At 44.0% G+C, this 19,776-nt stretch overlaps 1 pseudogene; it reads right to left on the bottom strand.

Annotated features, from left to right (window-relative positions):
- Positions 1–17,394: 17,394 nt before the first annotated feature.
- Positions 17,395–17,513, bottom strand: LOC139274221 (5S ribosomal RNA; annotated as a pseudogene).
- Positions 17,514–19,776: the final 2,263 nt, after the last annotated feature.

The raw sequence follows: 19,776 nt of genomic DNA, 5'->3' as shown, positions 1-19,776 counted from the left end.
TTGTCTCCTTTGTGTCTCAATAACCAAAACTGGCCCTAATGCTGGAGATGTGGTCTGAAAAGAGCACTATACAGTTTGAGCAGGACCTCCTCCAGCTTGCACTCTACTGATTTGGTTGTGTATATTTCACATTATATTTGCTTTGATGGTTGCTGCTCCACAGTCACTGGACAGGCCTAGTTTTATGGTATGATATTATTCTGCGAAACAACTATGGCTTATCATCAGCTTGTCTCATGGCGATTGTTGAAAGCTCCAGTGGCAACTTGAGTGAGTGCTTGGGCTGCAGAGAATAAACACTATCACCTGCCGATGCACTGAGATGAAGCTGAAGCTGAAAGTTCAGAAAGGGACAGGTTTAATATTTATTGGGCAATACTTCCCCTTTACAAAATGTTAAAAAAAAGGTTAAAAAAAAGTTCTTAAAAGAAAATCTTTGATAATAACATTCCAAACTGAAACTGAAACTCCAGCTGAGAAAGCCAAAGCCATCAGATGACAGGGTACAGCAATTGGTGAGGCACGTTCACACAGGGAAAGTTTAGGGGTAAATTTACTGATCCTGTGCTCCCAGCAGAGAGTCACACTCAGGGAGAGCATGGGTTGGACAGTATAGCACTGATTCTCCCACCCATTCTTCCTTCAATTGTGGCTTCCCACTGGGCACACAATATTAGTGAATTTATCAGTTTGTGTTTCATCATCTGTATTTACTGCTTTCTAAAAGTGATGTATGCTGCAACATATCAACAACTTGCATTTATACAGCGCTGTTAACGTTGTAAACGCATACCAAGGCGCTTCACAGGGGCATAATCAAACAAAACACAATGCTTTTGGCTTAGATGTTCACCAGCTTTGCAAGCAGGTTTTCGCCACGATTTGACCCTCTGTGGTGAAAACCTGGTTGTCGGGATCTTCGGGCACCTCTTTGCGGTGGCACTTTCAAGTGCTGCCGGGGAGAGGTGTGCCAACGTGAAATGACGTGCAACGCCGCGGATTGCGATACCGTGGTAATTTCGGCACTCTCCGCCACACCCAGAATACCGACAGGGTCAAATCTGTCGGTGCAGCCCTGCCACCAGCGGTAAGTATGAAGATCTGCAAAAAAGGTAAGTTAAAGTTTTTATTTTTAAATTATTTTTCAGCCATTTAATAGGTAAGGGTTTTGTGAATGTTTTGTGAATGTTTTTTGAATGTTCTTTGCAACTTTTTTGTTTTTGTTTTTCCCCCCTCCCAAGGCCTCTCTCGCAGCGCTACCGGCCTTGGACTAAAGTTGCCGAAACTCGCGGTGTGCGCCGCGAATCCTCGTGCAACGCCAACTTTACCGCGCAGACATAAAGGCTGAAATTTAGGCCTAAAAACAGTAACGCAGCAAAAACAATCATTTTTACCAAAAATCCACTTTTCTCCCGTCCTCTCTTGAAGACTCATGCAAAGATATAATTTCACAAGCACAAGTTGTCCTCAGGTACCTAACCATGTAGTCATTTATTGATCAGTTTGGAGCGATATTTATGGGGCAGCGGGGAGGGATTGGGAGGTGCATGTTTGCGGCTTAGAAAAGCTGGAAATGCCAGGAACGTGGAGGTCCTGTCGATTCTAATGGCAGGACCTCATTAGCATATTTTTTACTCATTTCTTGCCGAACAGCCGGCCAGCATAAAGCTGCCGGGCAGGAAAAACTGCGGTAGAAGGCAGCAGCAAGGGACGGTTCAGGGCAATCGGAGAAGATCCAGGCATAGTGGGGGGAGGGGGTGGGGGAGGCCTCAGAGCACAGCAGTGAGTAAGGAGGGAGAGATCGCAGGGGGGAGAAATCGCTGTAGAAGATAGGCTTGATGGGCCGGGGGGAAGCACTACGGCTCCTCCTGGCCCACAAGCAGTGCTGTAAAAGCACTTATCTGCTGGAGCTCCTGCCTCCCTTCAGCTGCCGGGTTTCCCGGGCCATGGGAAACTCAGCCCGCAGCCCTTAAATTCGAATGGCTCCCTAAATCTGAGGAACGGAGCCTCCTTTAATCATTATTATTATGAACCCGCCTCTTCAGGGTGGGTTACTCGGAGGACCCCGAAACCCGCTGCAGTTAAACCATAAGGAGGCGCAGTCATGACAGGTTGAGGTTGGGATTTTCATTTTTACCAATTTAACCCCCACCTCAATCCTCTCCTGCTCATCATGGGGGGGTTAAAATCTGCCCCCCCCATGTGTTACCAGGCTACTCATTCTTTGAGGGGGACGGGGGACATCGCAACTGAGCCTGATCCTGTTCTTCCTTAATGTCCATACATGCAAACATTCCAGGAGGGTCATTTGATCCCATTCAGGGATCGTGACTAAGCTGAATTTGCCCTCCTTATTCCAAGGAGCATCATGGCAAATTGTACCACCACTACAGCTAGCTTTGGCACAGACCAAGGATTTGTATGAATGTAATAACATAAAAATGCTTCGGAATATGTAAAAGCCAGTAGATTGAACAAACTAATCCCCTTTTCATAGACCAACCTCATCTGCCCCTCTCATGATATCCCTTAAACCCATGTCTTTCCAAAAATGCATCCAATTGTCTCTTGAACCTATTTATATTCTCTGTATTAATGATTTTCCCTGGTAATTTATTCTGAAACTATTACATTGTGGGTAAAAGGGTTCAGCCAGACTTCCCTTTTTGCTCTTAACTTCCAAATCTTTAATTAGTTTATGATTTAGTTACATGACGGGCAATACATTTACCAATGAGGCATCAGAGATGCTCCCAACAAAAAGTTGTCAGATTTGGGACAAATTGGAGTCTTTGTGAACCGATCTGAAATGCTGTAATTCAAGGCCTTTTGTACCAGAAATTAAATTCATCGTTCGTGGACTAAGAATTCCTTTGACCACTATGTGCTGTAAATGCATTTGTAAAGATTCTCCCTGCTTGCTATTTCTAGCAGAATCTAAACACATTTAAGAGATATTTATGATTTTTTGAGAAGACAAAGCAGAGGAATCTTCCATTTTTTATGAGATTGCTACATTTAGTTACCAGAGGAATCCTTGCCCCATGATATCTATTTTAACCTGCTTATTACAATGAACATTTTCACAGGGGTGACGGGCAACCAGCCCACTGCCAGGAGGCGGGACATCAATTTAAATATTCTAATGAGGCTGGAAGCCTCTTTTTTACCTCCATTTTGTTTTTAACTCTATCCGGATGGGTTTTGCACACTTAGCAAAATCCTGCAGTTACAGCAAGGCGAGGACTGGTGCAATCAGGAGGTAAGTGCCTTTACACCTATCGCCTGGATCCAGGATCCCTGCCTAGCCCTGATTGGAGACCCCCTCAAGATCGCCTTCAATGATCTTCCCTCCCTCCACCCTGGTCCCACAACATTCCTGATCTGTTCTTCTCCCCAACCCCCCCACCTCCGCCATCTCCCCAGTCCCACAGCGTCCCCGATTTCCCCCCCCCACCCCAATCCCACGCCGTCCCCAATCTTTCCCCCCCACTAGTGTCCCCGATTTTTCACCCCCTCCCTAGTCCCACGCCGTCCCCGATCATCCCCCCCACTCCCCCATCCCATGGCATCCCTGATCTCCCTCCCCTCCAGTCCCACGCCGTCCCTGATCTCCCCCTCCCACCCTCCAGTCCCACAGTGTCTCTGATCTTCCCCCCCACCGCCCCTCCCCAATCCCACAACGTCCCCGAACTTTCCCCCCCCTCCCCAGTCCCATAACATCCCCAATCTTCCCCCCCCTCCCCAGTCCCATGGCACCCCCCGATCTTTACCACCCCCCTACGCGCCCCCCCCCCCCCGGTCCCATGATGTCCCTGATCTTCTCCCCATCTGGCTGGCTGCAGGTAGGAAACAGGCTTCAGATGCAAATCAGGTCCTGCCATTAAAGTTGGCAGGGCCTGTGGGAAACACGTTCTCCCATGAAAATCCAGGCCCTAGAATTCACTCAAGGTGGGGAGCCTCCTTCTTTATTTCCACAAGACCTTGGCCCACACATCTACTCCTCTTTGAATGTTATGCTACTCAGAAATATTTGAAGAACATACCCAAACACCACAGTTGGGTACCGAACCATGTATATCACTGTTCATATTCAAAACATTTTTTTTAAAGGTTATGATGATTACATTCTTTTAGATAACCAGCCTGGAGAAGAAACTGGTAGTTAGAGAGACCAATTCTTTCATTTTTGGATCTTGAGTAAAATGACCATATCTTTTTATTTGTAACTACATTAGCGATCATTTTGGCAAGTGGTTAAAACTCCCAAAATGCATATGATCCTATTCTTATTGTTATTTGTTCATGTTTGCTTTTGAATTTAATAATAATGAATAAATAACATACAACAGGTTCCATGGATGCAATATGAACAACTGCTATGGTTTCTCACAGATATTAATGGCAGTAGTGCAGACAGCCTCATGGCTCTACACATAGCAACATTTAATAGACCAATGCAACATTCTTACATAAGCACACTGGGGGCTTTACAATGCAATTTAGTCAATTGATCTCAATATTGATCTCAATATTGATCTCAATATTGATCTCACCCTGATCCAGTGATGATTATATACTGGAGCTTTCAAAATCTACACTGTTAGAAACACTGCACTGCAAAACTGCTCATTCTTTATCACTGACACACCGTACGTCCCCATCATTTCATTTTCGAGATAAAGCAAAAAGCTGAGAATGCTGGAAATTTGAAGTAAAAATAGAAAATGTTGAAAATGCAGAACAGATCTGAAAGAGTAAAAGGGGTTAATGTTCTGGGTGAGCAGGGTCGGATTTGATAAAGAGTCTTCACCTGAAGAATTAATCTGTCTTTTCTCTTTCAGATAGTGACAGATTTGATGTATATTTCCAGACTGTTCCGGTCTGTTCTAGTCTCCATTTCATTTAATGTTATACAATTAATGTCAATGCTTTCACTAGGCTAGATGTTTAGTTATAGGGAGAAAAGGCCCATTTGTAAATCCCTACAATCCTCATGGAGGAACCAAAACACATTATATAGAGCTGTTTAAATGCAGGCACCTTGCTTTCTGAACTCAATGAATCTCAATGGAATTCACAAGGCATCCATTCTCCCTCTATAACCTTCAGCCAGGTAGGTGAGTGCCACTGAACAGGTAAGTCAGAGGCATGAAGACAAAGCTGCTTCAGCAGTGAGGTTAAAGGTGAGATGCTGATATCAGAGCAGTCAAGTTGGGAGGCAGAAGACTACCCAAGGTGAGCTTTGAAGAAAATAAAAATGGTCAACGAAGACAATTTTTCACATTTACTAAATGAAAATGCAGAGACGACAGAACTGCAGTGGAAAGTATTGAAATGGTTGTAGATACAATGGCCCTGATAAACTGCACGGGTTCTGCCAGTCTCGCACCATAACTTCAGGTATCATTCATCTTTCTGTTTCAATTGCTGAACAACCAGCTGTGCATCCTAAGGTTTTTTATTTCTTTTTATTTCTTTTTAATTTAGCTTTTAAAGAAAATTCTAGTTGCGCCAGATTCTATGACCATGAATTTTAATATCCAATCTGCCTATTTTTTGTAACTTTGTTCCATGATGCAGATGGAATGTAATTTTTTTTTAAACATATTGAAATGTCAAGTGATTTTGTTGCAGTAACTTCCATTCTTGGCCAGGTTAGCTAGGACTCGAACCATAAAAGAGCTTGTTGTAATATAATATTGTCTACATTTTTAAGTGCACGATGTAATGGATGCACCGGTGAGTATGCTCACAGGTTTGTAGAGCTGTTGTGTTGGGAGGAGCTTAGCCAGTCACACGATGTTCACAAGACTCAATAAAACCCCAGCCAGTTGGGTTCAGGGAATCCATGATGAGGCAAGTGGTTGTGAGCCAGGTGGATGAACTGTAATGTGTAGTGTGATTGTTAAACCTTTGCTAATAAATCAACTAGTTCTTAATAGCAATGTGTTGCTATGAATTCTTAAGCAAAGGGTCTGTTCTAGTCTCCATTTCATTTAATGTTATACAATTAATATCAATGCTTTCACTAGGCTAGATGTTTAGTTATAGGGAGAAAAGGTCCATTTGTAAATCCCTACAATCCTAATGGAGGAACCAAAAGACATTATATAGAGCTGTTTAAATGCAGGCACCTTGCTTTCTGAACTCAATGAATCTCAATGGAATAACATCCAAGGGTAATCACCATTTAGGAAGGATAGGCAGAAAGGAAAAGGAGACGGGGTGGCATTGCTGGTTAAAGAGGAAATTAATGCAATTGTAAGGAAAGACATTAGCTTGGATGGTGTGGAATCGGTATGGGTGGAGCTACGGAATACCAAGGGGCAGAAAACGCTAGTGGGAGTTGTGTACAGACCTCCAAACAGTAGAAGTGATGTTGGGGAGGGCATCAAACAGGAAATTAGGGGTGCATGCAATAAAGGTGCAGCAGTTATTATGGGTGACATTAATATGCATATAGATTGGGCTAACCAAACTGGAAACAATACGGTGGAGGAGGATTTCCTGGAGTGCATAAGGGATGGTTTTCTAGACCAATATGTCGAGGAACCAACTAGGGGGGAGGCCATCTTAGACTGGGTGTTGTGTAATGAGAGAGGATTAATTAGCAATCTCGTTGTGCGAGGCCCCTTGGGGAAGAGTGACCATAATATGGTGGAATTCTACATTAGGATGGAGAATGAAACAGTTAATTCAGAGACCATGGTCCAGAACGTAAAGAAGGGTAACTTTGAAGGTATGAGGCGTGAATTGGCTAGGATAGATTGGCGAATGATGCTTAAGGGGTTGACAGTGGATGGGCAATGGCAGACATTTAGAGACCGCATGGATGAACTACAACAATTGTACATCCCTGTCTGGTGTAAAAATAAAAAAGGGAAGGTGGCTCAACCGTGGCTATCAAGGGAAATCAGGGATAGTATTAAAGCCAAGGAAATGGCTTACAAATTGGCCAGAAATAGCAGTGAACCCGGGGACTGGGAGAAATTTAGAACCCAGCAGAGGAAGACAAAGGGTTTGATTAGGGCAGGGGAAATAGAGTATGAGAGGAAGCTTGCAGGGAACATTAAAATGGACTGCAAAAACTTCTATAGACATGTAAAGAGAAAAAGGTTAGTAAAGACAAACGTAGGTCCCCTGCAGTCAGAATCAGGGGAAGTCATAACTGGGAACAAAGAAATGGCAGACCAATTGAACAAGTAATTTGGTTCGGTATTCACTAAGGAGAACACAAACAACCTTCCGGATATAAAAGGGGTCAGAGGGTCTAGTAAGAAGGAGGAACTGAGGGAAATCCTTATTAAGTGGGAAATTGTGTTGGGGAAATTGATGGGATTGAAGGCCGATAAATCCCCAGGGCCTGATGGTCTGCATCCCAGAGTACTTAAGGAGGTGGCCTTGGAAATAGCGGATGCATTGACAGTCATTTTCCAACATTCCATAGATTCTGGATTAGTTCCTATGGAATGGAGGGTAGCCAATGTAACCCCACTTTTTAAAAAAGGAGGGAGAGAGAAAATAGGGAATTATAGACCGGTCAGCCTAACATCGGTAGTGGGTAAAATGATGGAATCAATTATTAAGGATGCCATAGCAGCGCATTTGGAAAGAGGTGACATGATAGGTCCAAGTTAGCATGGATTTGTGAAAAGGAAATCAGGCTTGATAAATCTTCTGAAATTTTTTGAGGATGTTTCCAGTAGAGTGGACAAGGCAAACCAGTTGATGTGGTGTATTTGGACTTTCAGAAGGCTTTCGACAAGGTCCCACACAAGAGATTAATGTGCAAAGTTAAAGCACATGGGATTGGGGGTAGTGTGCTGACGTGGATTGAGAGCTGGTTGGCAGACAGGAAGCAAAGAGTAGGAGTAAATGGGGACTTTTCAGAATGGCAGGCAGTGACTAGTGGGATACCGCAAGGTTCTGTGCTGGGGCTCCAGCTGTTTACATTGTACATTAATGATTTAGATGAGGGGATTAAATGTAGTATCTCCAAATTTGCGGATGACACTAAGTTGGGTGGCAGTGTGAGCTGCGAGGAGGATGCTATGAGGCTGCAGAGTGACTAGGATAGGTTAGGTGAGTGGGCAAATGCATGGCAAATGAAGTATAATGTGGATAAATATGAGGTTATCCACTTTGGTGGTAAAAACAGAGACAGACTATTATCTGAATGGTGACAGATTAGGAAAAGGGGAGGTGCAACGAGACCTGGGTGTCATGGTACATCAGTCATTGAAGGTTGGCATGCAGGTACAGCAGGCGGTTAAGAAAGCAAATGGCATGTTGGCCTTCATAGTGAGGGGATTTGAGTACAGGGGCAGGGAGGTGTTACTACAGTTGTACAGGGCCTTGGTGAGGCCACACCTGGAGTATTGTATACAGTTTTGGTCTCCTAACTTGAGGAAGGACGTTCTTGCTATTGAGGGAGTGCAGTGAAGGTTCACCAGACTGATTCCCGGGATGGCGGGACTGACCTATCAAGAAAGACTGGATCAACTGGGCTTGTATTCACTGGAGTTCAGACGAATGAGAGGGGATCTCATAGAAACGTTTAAAATTCTCACGGGTTTAGACAGGGTAGATGCAAGAAGAATGTTCCCAATGTTGGGGAAGTCCAGAACCAGGGGTCACAGTCTAAGGATAAGGGCTAAGCCTTTTAGGACCGAGATGAGGAGAAACGTCTTCACCCAGAGAGTGGTGAACCTGTGGAATTCTCTACCACAGTAAGTTGTTGAGGCCAATTCACTAAATATATTCAAAAAGGAGTTAGATGTAGTCCTTACTACTTAGGGGGATCAAGGGGTATGGCGAGAAAGCAGGAATGGGGTACTGAAGTTACATGTTCAGCCATGAACTCATTGAATGGCAGTGCAGGCTCGAAGGGCCGAATGGCTTACTCCTGCACCTATTTTCTATGTTTCTATGTTTCTGTGAAGCACCGATGAAGCCAATACATTTCACACAACATTCAGAAAGTTGGGAAACAAAAGATGCCTCTGTCTGAAACTACCAAAAGTCAGCTTGAAGAACCCTTAACAGCACAGCTGAGAAAAGATTTTTCTAATGGCTTCAGTCAAGGTTGATATTTCAGTCTAAGTTGTGGACATTCTAAGCCTTCCTGGTTTGACAAGTTGTGCAGGTAACTTAGCTCTCTCTTCCACAGGACTAACTTAAGTCAGGTGCCGGTCTGGTGTAAAAGGTGGGTTTTGTCTCGTTATCCTGTTATTTGCACACAGTGGACATATTTTCTGCCATCAGCCAATTCTGCTGGAATTTAGCATCTATTTTAGAACAGGTGCAACTCTGGCATATCCGGCCAAAATGTCAGTCCACTATACCACAACTACAGCACTTTTGCAACAGCAATGAAAGTCATCCAAATGTTGGGCCTTTATACTGGTCTCGTTTTTGTTCCACTGCTGCAACACAATGAACAATCCCAGTGAGATCTATGACAGAAACCTCTGTCCATCTATTTCATGTCAATAGTGGTGATGCATTTAACTGCTCTTTATTTGGAGGCTATTGCATTGGTGTCAATACTGCATGGTAGAAGCCCTTTTTACAAGTGTTGGAAAGGTGATCTACACAAGCGCCACAGACAGAAGTAACAGTCTCAAAGACATTGCATGTGACATTAATTTGCTTCTGTTGTTTAATGCCATTTTATTGAAGCCCCAACTGTTAAATGTTTAAACAGTTGAAAATGATACAGATCAACTTAAACATATTCTGCTTCAATATTTATTTTTAAATTCTGATAACATCATTTGGGGAACAGAGATTGACATTGTGTGAAGTGACAGAACTGAACTAACATCCATACAAGCAGTCATAAAGCTAGAGTGCTTCAGTGACCTGCTCAGTTCAGCAACTTGGAACTGTTAGGTTTAGTGAGTCCTGCCCATCAGTTATCCAAGTGGTGGCATCAGAAATCACTGTCCAAAATATTGTTTAAAATCAATAGAAACACACAGAAAAAAATGAAAAGGACGCTACTGTAAATTGTAATTCATTTTGAACAATTTGATTTGTAAAGGAAGTGCTCATGCCAAAGCTCACTGTCTAAAAGACCTCTTGCTGCAATGAACCATCCCCTTAATTTTACTGAATGTTCCTGGCTAGTGAAGTTAACATTGAATAGAATAATAGGACTCATTTATATAATATGGAGAACGTTTCCAAATATTCAGATATCCATTACCCAAGCTCTTGGTATCCAAACTAAGACTCTATCTCATGTATAGTGTACAGTAAATGAAACGTATCCCTTCAATTACCCAAACTCTCAATTATCCAAACTAATTCTGTGTCTCCTGAGACAGTCGGATAATTGAAAGTCCACTGTATGATACAATGAATAACCTTGTACCACAGCTGAAGAAACAGCATTGTAATACCCTTCTAACTGTCATACAATTGATAAATGGCTCTGTCTGACGTCAGAGGAAATACTGTGACTGATAACTTGCATGTTCATACGCAACTACACAGCCTGAGGAGAACTGCCGTCACTCAAGTGCATGCCTGGTAATTTCATCAAAGTTTTGATAGCAATAAATAATGGCTGTGTATAATGAATTAATTTGTATATATGAAGGAAGATAACACAAACATAGTGCACAAGCCCAATTGGGTGGGTGGGGGATGGGGGGCGGTGCAATTTATTACAACGTAAACTATTGATGAAATCCCAGCGAAACTTTACCTGGTAAAACCCATGTACCAATCAGCCTGCACAATAAGCCAAACAGTGGTCAACTTCAGTCATATGGTGAAATTAAAAATGAAGTGAAGTAAATGCAGGCTAGGTGGGAATAACAAGCTGGGCTAAAATGATAAACTAAATACTAATAGCACTAGGAAAGGGGCTCCCAGGTGACTCTGTTGATAATTGCTCCTCGGTGTGGAGCTTAGCCATATAGATGACAGAGGTCCCAGATTTGATCCACGTCCAATGCTGCGTGTTCTTAGCTGTGTGCTACAAGTGGCCCAAGAAGCTGTGGGCTGTGAAAGAGGAAAGATTAGCCAGGATTCGCACTCCATATCACATTCTAGTGATTCTAGCTAGACAGTGAGCACATGTGGATGTCAGGTGAGGACAATCAGAAGTCTCATTTATTCTCATCTAACAGTCTTATTTGTCATTGAATTCCTTATATTTAAATTTAATTTGTGCCTCATATCTCACTTTACATTAGCTATGTTAGCATGTCAAGGTTAAACAGTAATTAGCACAGTTGTTTTCTGTCTTCTCAATCTGTCTTGGCCTCTCTCCATTTGACTCTCTCACACATTTTTTCTCCTCATTGACAAGTATAATTATCCTTCTGTAAGCTGTTAACATTTACATTTCATGCTATACTTTCTCATTCTTTGTCCACTTTATCTCTCCCTCTCTCCTTCTTTCCTCCACCTCTTCAACTGTTCTCTGCACCTTCTCCCCTCATTGATGGATACCTCAGTGTCTTCTCCCTCCTTTCCTACTGTTGGGTATTCCTGTGTTTCCACTCTTCCCCACTTTCTCAATTTCCCTAGTTTCCCCACTGCTATGTTTCTCTGGGTCTTTGCCCCCACTGATGGATATCCTCAAATCTCCTCCTCTCCCACTGCTAGAGGTACCTCTGTTCCTCCTCGCTCCTCCACCCACACCCACCCTCCCCCTCGCCTCAACTGGTGGATATCTCTTTGACACAAATGTAGGAGGATTGGCAAACAGTGATAAAGGTTGTAAATCATTTCAGAAAGATATAGGCACGTTAGCAGAATGGGAAAAGAGGTGGCAGATGCAATTTAGTGTGTATAGGTGTGAAGTAACACATTTTTGGAAGAAAAACAAAGAGTGGATGTGTACACTTAATGGGCCGAAATTTGCGGTCGGAGACATACCTCTGAAGTATGCCTCCGACCTGAAAAAACCCACAAAAGTACCTGCTGGCTTCCGGGCTTCGGAGTCTTCTGGTCCTTGGGCCTCCAGGTGTATGCCTGTGTATAGGCCCACAGATCTCAGGGACGCAGGTGGTTCAGAAGCGTCCCTGGGATCAGGTGGACCAGGCCAACCAATTAGAAAGGGGAATCCATCATAAGCTTTATGGGGATTCCATTGGCAAACCTTGACAGATCGCAAGTTCCGGGTTTTGGCGTATGCGCAACGCATGCAGAAACCCGGAACTTGCAAGGCCATTCAGAGGGCTTCCGACAGCGTACACTGTGAGTACACCATCATCACCCCCACAAAATCTGGTCCAATGAAAAAATGTTGGAAGGTGTGGGTGAACAGAAAGATGGAGGGGTTCAAATACATCATTCCCTGAAATTGCAAGTACAGTTAGACAACGCCATAATAAGCCTCGGATTTTGCAGGGCTGATGACAGCATACTCACAGCGTATGCTGCCGGAATTCTTGATTTTATAAATAGGGGCATACAGTACACAAGAAAGTACAGTTGTACAAAACATTAATTAGGCCATAACTAAGTACTTTGTGAAGTTTTGGGCTCTCCACCATAGAATGCCATTAAAACCATGGAGAGTGTATAGTATAGATTCGCCAAGTTGATACCAATGACGGGATACTATAGTTATGAGGAGAGATTTGAAATATTAGTACTCTTTTCACTGGAACAGTAAAAGCTAAAAAAAAAGATTTAATGAAAGTTTTTAAAATTCTGGAGAGGTTTGGTAGAGTGAATAGGGAAATATTATTCCCTCCCAGGAGTCAGTGACAAAGAGTCATTAATTTAGAATTGCCACTAAAAGAGCAAGGAACGAGGTTAAGAGAGGTTAGGAGAAATGTCTTTATGTGGAGGGTTTTTAGAGCACGGAATCCTTTGCCTCCAGGAATGGTTGAGGCAGAGACCATTGTATTTTTTAAGGGAAAATTAGATCACTATTTGCAAGTGGGAGATATGTAGCTATGAGGAGATACCAGCGAAGTGAGATTAGCATTAGATCGCTCGAGCAAAGAGCCAGCAAAGACTCAATGGGCCTAATAGCCTCCTTCTCTGCTGTAAACGTCTAAGCCTCTCCTTTGCTGCCCTTCCCATTGCTGAATGTATTTATGTCCCATTCTCTTCTCCCTTCTATATTTCTCGGTGTCATTTTTCCACCACTCTTCGGGTTTACAGTTTCTTTCTTTACTGTTGTTCAAGGCAATGATTCTTTCTGCAAGTTGTGGAAGATTTTCAGTAAATTTGTGCTGTTAAAACATTCCTTAAGATATAAAAACAGAAAATGCTGAAAAGAATGAGCAGGTCAGGCAGCATCTGTAGAGATGACCCTCCGTCAGAACTGGAAAAAGTTAGAGACGCAAGTGTAGAGGCAGGGAGAGGGGGAGGGGAGGATAGAACAAAAGGGAAGGTCTGTTATAGGATGGAAGGCAAAAGAGATTAAGAGAGAAAAGGGTTGATGGTGCAAGCAAAAGGAGATGGTAATGGGGCAAGTTAAGAAACAAAAGATGAGTCTAGATCAGGTGTAAATGGAAATGGCAGAATCATCAACAGCTGCCATGGGGATAAAAATATGGGCAGAGGTTATGGTTTGAAATTGTTGAACTCGATGTTGAGTCCAGAAGGCTGTAAAGTGCCTAAATGAAATATGAGGTGCTGTTCCTCGAGCTTATGTTGAGCTTCTGCTGGATGAGTGCAGGAGGCCAAGGACGGAGAGATCAGAGTGGCAAATTAAAGTGGCAGGCAACCGGAAGCTCGGGGTCATGCTTACAGACTGAACGGAGGTGTTTCGCAATGCGGTCAGACAATCTGCATTTGATCTTCCCAATACAGAGGAGACTGCATCATGAGCAGCGAATACTAAATTGAAAGAAGTACAAGTAAATCGCTGTTTCCCCTGGAAGGAGTGTTTGGGGCCCTAGATAATGGGAAGGGAGGAGGTAAAAGGGCAGGTATTGCATCTCCTGCGCTTGCACGGGAAGGAGGCGTGGGAAGGGGTGGGAGTGTTGGGGTGATTGAGGAGTGGACCAGGGTGTTGCGGAGGGAGCGGTTCCTTTGAAAGGCTGAAAGGGGAGGGGAAGGAACATTGTGTTTGGTGGTGGGATCATGCTCGAGGTGGTGGAAATGGCAGAGGATGATTCATTGAATGTGGAGGCTGGTGGGGTGAAAGGTGAGGGCAAAGGGAATCCTGTCATGGTTCTGAGGGAGGGGAAGGGGTGAAAGCAGAAGTGCGGGAAATAGAACGGACACGGTTGAGGGCCATGTGAACCACGGTGGAGGGGAATCCTTGGTTGAGGAAAAAGGAAGACATATTGGAAGCACTAGAATGATAGGTGGTGTCGTTAGAACAGATGCGACGGAGACCGAGAAACTGGGAGAATTGCTGTCCCCACAGTCCTGCAATTCTTTCCCTTTTGGCAAAACATTTAGTGAATGTTTTAGTGAACCAGCAGGACAAGCAAACACACAGACATCGGAGCCGAAATTCAGGGTCCCGATAAGGCCCGTTACCGCCAGAAAGCGACGGCCAGGCAGTGGAGTCGAGCAGCTGCCGACTTCCGATCCAATGGCCGGCGCCAACGAAATTCACCTTGGGGAATTTTCTGGCGGTCCCCATTTCTGCCCTGCTGCTGCTGACCATCCGGAGGCTTTCATCAAAGGGCGCACCGCTGATCTCCCGCACCATATTCACACATCCCGCGAAATATAGATATAAAAATCATCAACCTGCCGCGTGGTGCCCCCGACAGCTTCTTCTGTCGGTGCACTTTGTTTTCTGTGTGTGAGCCATGGCAGGGCAGTGGCCCTTCAAGGGGAGGGCGCACTTCAGCAGCTACCATGTTTTTTTTTGCCGGCCGACTTCCAGATAGGCCGACCAAATATGCCCTCAAGTTCGGCCGGACCACCAACAGGCAGACTCACACCCCCTCTTGGGTGCCAAGCCGCTTGCCCGGCTGAAACCCTCCCTGGTGGCCCAGTGGACCGATGTTGCAAAATGCCAAACGCTCTCCCACGCATCGTGACATCATCTCCGCTCCGCTGTCAGCGGCAGAGACTCAGTCCTGCCCCCACTCCCACCCCTCGCCAGGACTTACCGCTCCACTTCTGCCCCCATTATGTGAAATTTTTCAAAATCTCATCAGCATTCTTGAACTACTGCCTACAGTTTGCCAGTACGACAACACCATTCCTCTATCCCGCCCAGGCATGATGTAGAAGGGGTAGGCACTAATCCACCTGTACATGTTCATAGAACTATAGCGACACAGTGAGAAAGAGCTAACAGGTGTGAAGGTCCCTGCAGCAGGTAGTCACAGCAGTATACCTAAAAAGCAATCCCACTCATTAGAACAAGCCTCCTGTAAGTCTCTGCATGAGTCGCACTCCCCAACCCTGAACCACACTTTCTGCATATTCAGCCAGCCAATATTGCATAAATGTATGACTAAGGGATAGAGATTCCTTTATGTGGCATCTTCAACAATGTTATTTATTTTAAATGAATTAAACTTGTTTGTTAAATGTCTATCCCCATGTGTTGTAACCCAGAACAACTGTAATATCTAATGGGAATTTATCAGAAATGTTCAGTTACTTGGCATTGCATATTTCTAACAGGCCCATGAGTACAAATGGCATCTAGTCACAATATAGCGCATCACTTCTCATTGCTACTATCACCTCCTTTGAATAAGTGAGCACAATGTTGGTTACAAGCTGCCTGGTGGTTTTAAATCACTTTTACTTGGCAGCAACTTTATTTGCTGAAGAAGAGAACAATATGTTTTGCAAAGTTTGCTGTTCCCTGTTAAAGATAATTAATCTAGTAGAAGATATAATTTTTCTATTCTCTGACCAGCATAGCAATTCAAACTATGTTCCAGAAGATGCTAATGCTGCACAATAAACAAAGTACTGTATGGGCACTTTTTTTTCCCTTTCAGTCCTATGACATCCAGCATGTGTAAGCCACCGAAGGGAATACTGTCTGTTTAAATCAAAAGAAACAGACTAAAGTTAAAAATCCCAAATTAGTCTGACACCGTCTTTTCTAATGAGGCCAGAACAGCACGATAAAGAGAAAACTGAGTTTGTGCTTGAAACAGCTGCAAGAGCATCAAGTGATAGCCTCAGGATTTATGGTAGCTTATTTTGCTGAGGTGAGATCGTCTGCAAATGAAACGAGTGGACAGCATGTCAGAGGCACAAGGGGCCTCTTCATCCTCACTAACATTCCTGAACTGGCAGTTTCCCCCCTCGGTCACAATGCAAAGAGACAAGGCAAGAATGTTCTCTTTTTGAAAAGCGTCATCTGAAGTAGCTCATTTGCTTGTTGGCAGAAAATCATGTTTTGTGATTTTTGGTGTCACATTCAGTTAATTTTATGTTGGCAGTACTTGACTTAACAAGGACTGGAAACTTCTGCTTATTTCCAGCTACAGGTACAATCTTCGAAATGAATACCTTTTATTTATTTTGACTATTTTTTCTCTTGGTTTTAATTATGTTCATAGCTGTAAATGCTTGATTTTCTGCCCTGCTGTTGGCCTTTATTTGTGGTTGGGCATTGTGAAAGAAGCTGAATTAAAGTGTTAGAGCTCCTGGCAAAGCAGCAAGTCTCTGTCATTTTCTCTCAGGAATAAGAAGAATATTGTTACAGAAAATGCTTCTCAACCAAGGTGGGTGGCTCTGTTAGCATTTTGCCATTACCATTTTTTCTCATCAATTTTTGCCCATCTTTTCCTCTTCTCAATGCATTGACCTCTTGCTGGAGTACAGTTGTTGTCCTGCAATACCTTGCTCCTGTAGTCCTCATTCAGTGAATGCTGGTGGACTATTCAACAGTGAGCCATCACAGCCGAAGCTGACCCTGTCCTCACATGCACACATTTCCAGCAGAGGTCACAGAAATGTTATCAAGAGCGGGATCACTGGCTGATTTTCCTCCTCCAATTGTAAAGTTGTTTCTGTCACCCTGGCTGAGATCAGCTAACTGTAAAAATCGGAGATCAATCCTATCCTGGATTCTTGCTGGATAAACTCAATGGTGAGGAGTGTGATTTTGCCTCTTCACCATTCATACTGGATCAAAAAACATGGTATATCTTTAAATGATATTATGAAGGAATGGCTCCTGAATGAAATCTTCTTATTTGCGCAACCTGCACTGAGATTGCCATTAATTAGACAATAAGGAGCTTGTTAAAACATAGAGAAAAACAATATCATAAAAATGCTTTCTATGTTCACCTATTAGATCTAGAATGATCTTTGACCCTCCTGCTATAACGTTCAGATGTTTCTATCCTCAGGATGGCTGGCACATCAGAATGAACATAAAAGAATTGTGTACTACATTTTGAAACAACTGCCTCCCTGTCGGGGAATTGAACCCCGGTCACCCACATGACAGGCAGGGATACTCGCCACGATAAAAGCCTACTGCACCTGGTATTCCCAGGCGGTCTCCCATCCAAGTACTAACCAGGCCTCACTCTGCTTGGCTTCAGAGATCAGACGAGATCGGGCATTTTCAGACTAGTGTGGCCGTAGACTTACCATGGTGTTGGACAGGTGCTGACTCCTATCAAATCACTGCCTTCAGGAGTGGAAGAGAAAAGGGAAGGAAATAAATGATCAGAGCAATCCACATTTGACTGCTGGGGCAAATCCATGTTGGGGTGTGTCTGGTGAGTCAGACGGAAGGAAATAAGAAAAGAAACGAATGATTAAGAAGAGTCAAAATAGAAAAAAGCAAGCTGACACCTACAGGCCCGGAATTTTCTCAAGGGAAGCGGGTTGGTGGTGGAGGGCCTCTGAGGCGGGCGGGAAACCCGGGAGGCTGGATTTCCCATGGACCCTGCTGACTTTAATGGCAGGGCCTGATTTGAATGCGAGGCTTCGGATTCCCTCATTACTATATTTAAATTGAGGTAACGCCCTCTGGAAACAGGTTGGTTGCCTGTTCCTGTCCCGCTTCTGGCAAAACCGGGTTGCAGGTGGCATCAGGTCGGGAATCCCATTTTCAACACTTTAATTGCCCCCACGCTCCAAACCCACCTGTTTTATTTAGGGGAAAATTGGGGCCGAAGAAGTCATCACTTACAGATGTAAATACTGAAACAGTTTCTGTAATACCGCAACATTTGAAACAAGATTGGATGCAAGCTCTGTTGATAAAGGCAAAATACAACTGATAATATAACCAAAAAAAATTAACAGTGAAGTTCCTCCCCCCAAAATACTGTAATATAAATTTCTATGGCAATTCCATGAGAGTATAAAAATAAGTTTTCCCCCCAAACTCTGTTGCTCCTATTTAGGAACTAGTCTTGCTGCCTGGGTTCCTGCTTTTTGTGGTATATATCAATGACTTGGACATAAATGTTGGGGGTATGATTAAGAAGTTTGCAGATTAAACTAAAATAGGCTGTGTGGTTGATAATGAAGAAGAAAGCTGCGGACTACAGGAAGATGTCAATGAACTGGTCAGGTGGGCAGAATAGTGGCAAATGGAATTCAATCCAGATAAGTGTGAGGTAATGCATTTGGGGAGGCCTAACAAGGCGAGGGAATACACATTAAATGATACGACACTGAAAAGTGTAGTGGAACAAAGTGACCTTGGAGTGCAGGTATACAGATCCCTGAAGGTAGCAGGCCAGGTAGATAAGGTGGTTAAGAAGGCATATGGAATAAGTAGAGGCATGGAATACAAGAGCAAGGAGGTTATGCTTGAACTGTATGAAACACTGGTTAGGCCGCAGCTGGAGTACTGTGTGTAGTTCTGGTTACTACAATACAGGAAAAGTGTGATTGCACTGGAAAGGGTGCAGAGGAGATTTACAAGAATGTTGCCTGGAATGGAGAATTTTGGCTATGAGGAAAGATTGGAGATGCTGGGTCTGTTTTAGAAACATAGAAACATGGAAATCTACAGTGCAGAAGGAGGCCATTTCAGTCCATCGTGTCCGCGCTGGCCGACAAAGGGCCACACTGCCATCGATCAGCAGCCCTGAAGGTTACATATAAACCTACGGACAATGAACAATGGCGGAAAGGTAAAGAGCATCCAGCCCAACCAGACCGCCCCACACAACTGCGATACCCCTTGCACCGCAACATTCTACACTCCACCCCAACCGGTGCCATGTGATCTCCTGGGAGAGGCAAAAAAACAGATAAAAACCCAGGCCAATTGGGGAAAAAAAATCTGGGAAAATTCTGGAACAGAGGAGGCTAAGGGGAGACCTGATTGATGTTAATAAAATTATGAGGGATAGAGTGGATAGGAAGGACCTGTTTCCCTTGGCAGAGGGGTCAACAACCATGGGGTATAAAGTAATTGGGGGGAGGTTTAGAGGGGATATGAGGGGAAATTTCTTCACCCAAAGGGTGGTGGGGGTCTGGAACTCACTGCCTGAAAGGGTGGTCGAGGCAGAAACCCTCACCACATTTAAAAGATACTTGGATGTGCACTTAACGTGCCGTAACCTACTATGCACCAAGAGCAGGAAACTTGGATTAGGCTGGATAGCTCTTGGTCGGCCAGTGCGGGCACGATGGGCCAAAATGGCCTCCTTCCATGCTGTAAATTTCTATGATACCATGACTGACTTTATTTTCATAATGTTGTACAATCTGTGTTTATTAGATTATGTGGAGGCACAGGAAAAACAATATGTACAAATATTAAGGGCAGGATTTTTGGGTCTTCTCCACTCCATTTTTTACCCCGGAGTGGCGGCAATGGCGGTGAGTGAGGTGTCTTGGCCGGGCGGTCAGCCTCCAGCGCCCCGCAGCGATCCTCGGGTCCGG

The sequence above is a fragment of the Pristiophorus japonicus genome, chromosome 9 (genome assembly GCF_044704955.1).
Source record: "Pristiophorus japonicus isolate sPriJap1 chromosome 9, sPriJap1.hap1, whole genome shotgun sequence".
NCBI classification, from domain to species: Eukaryota; Metazoa; Chordata; class Chondrichthyes; family Pristiophoridae; genus Pristiophorus; species Pristiophorus japonicus.
The sequence above is the reverse complement of the archived record's forward strand: the minus strand, read 5'-3'. Positions and strand labels throughout refer to the sequence as shown.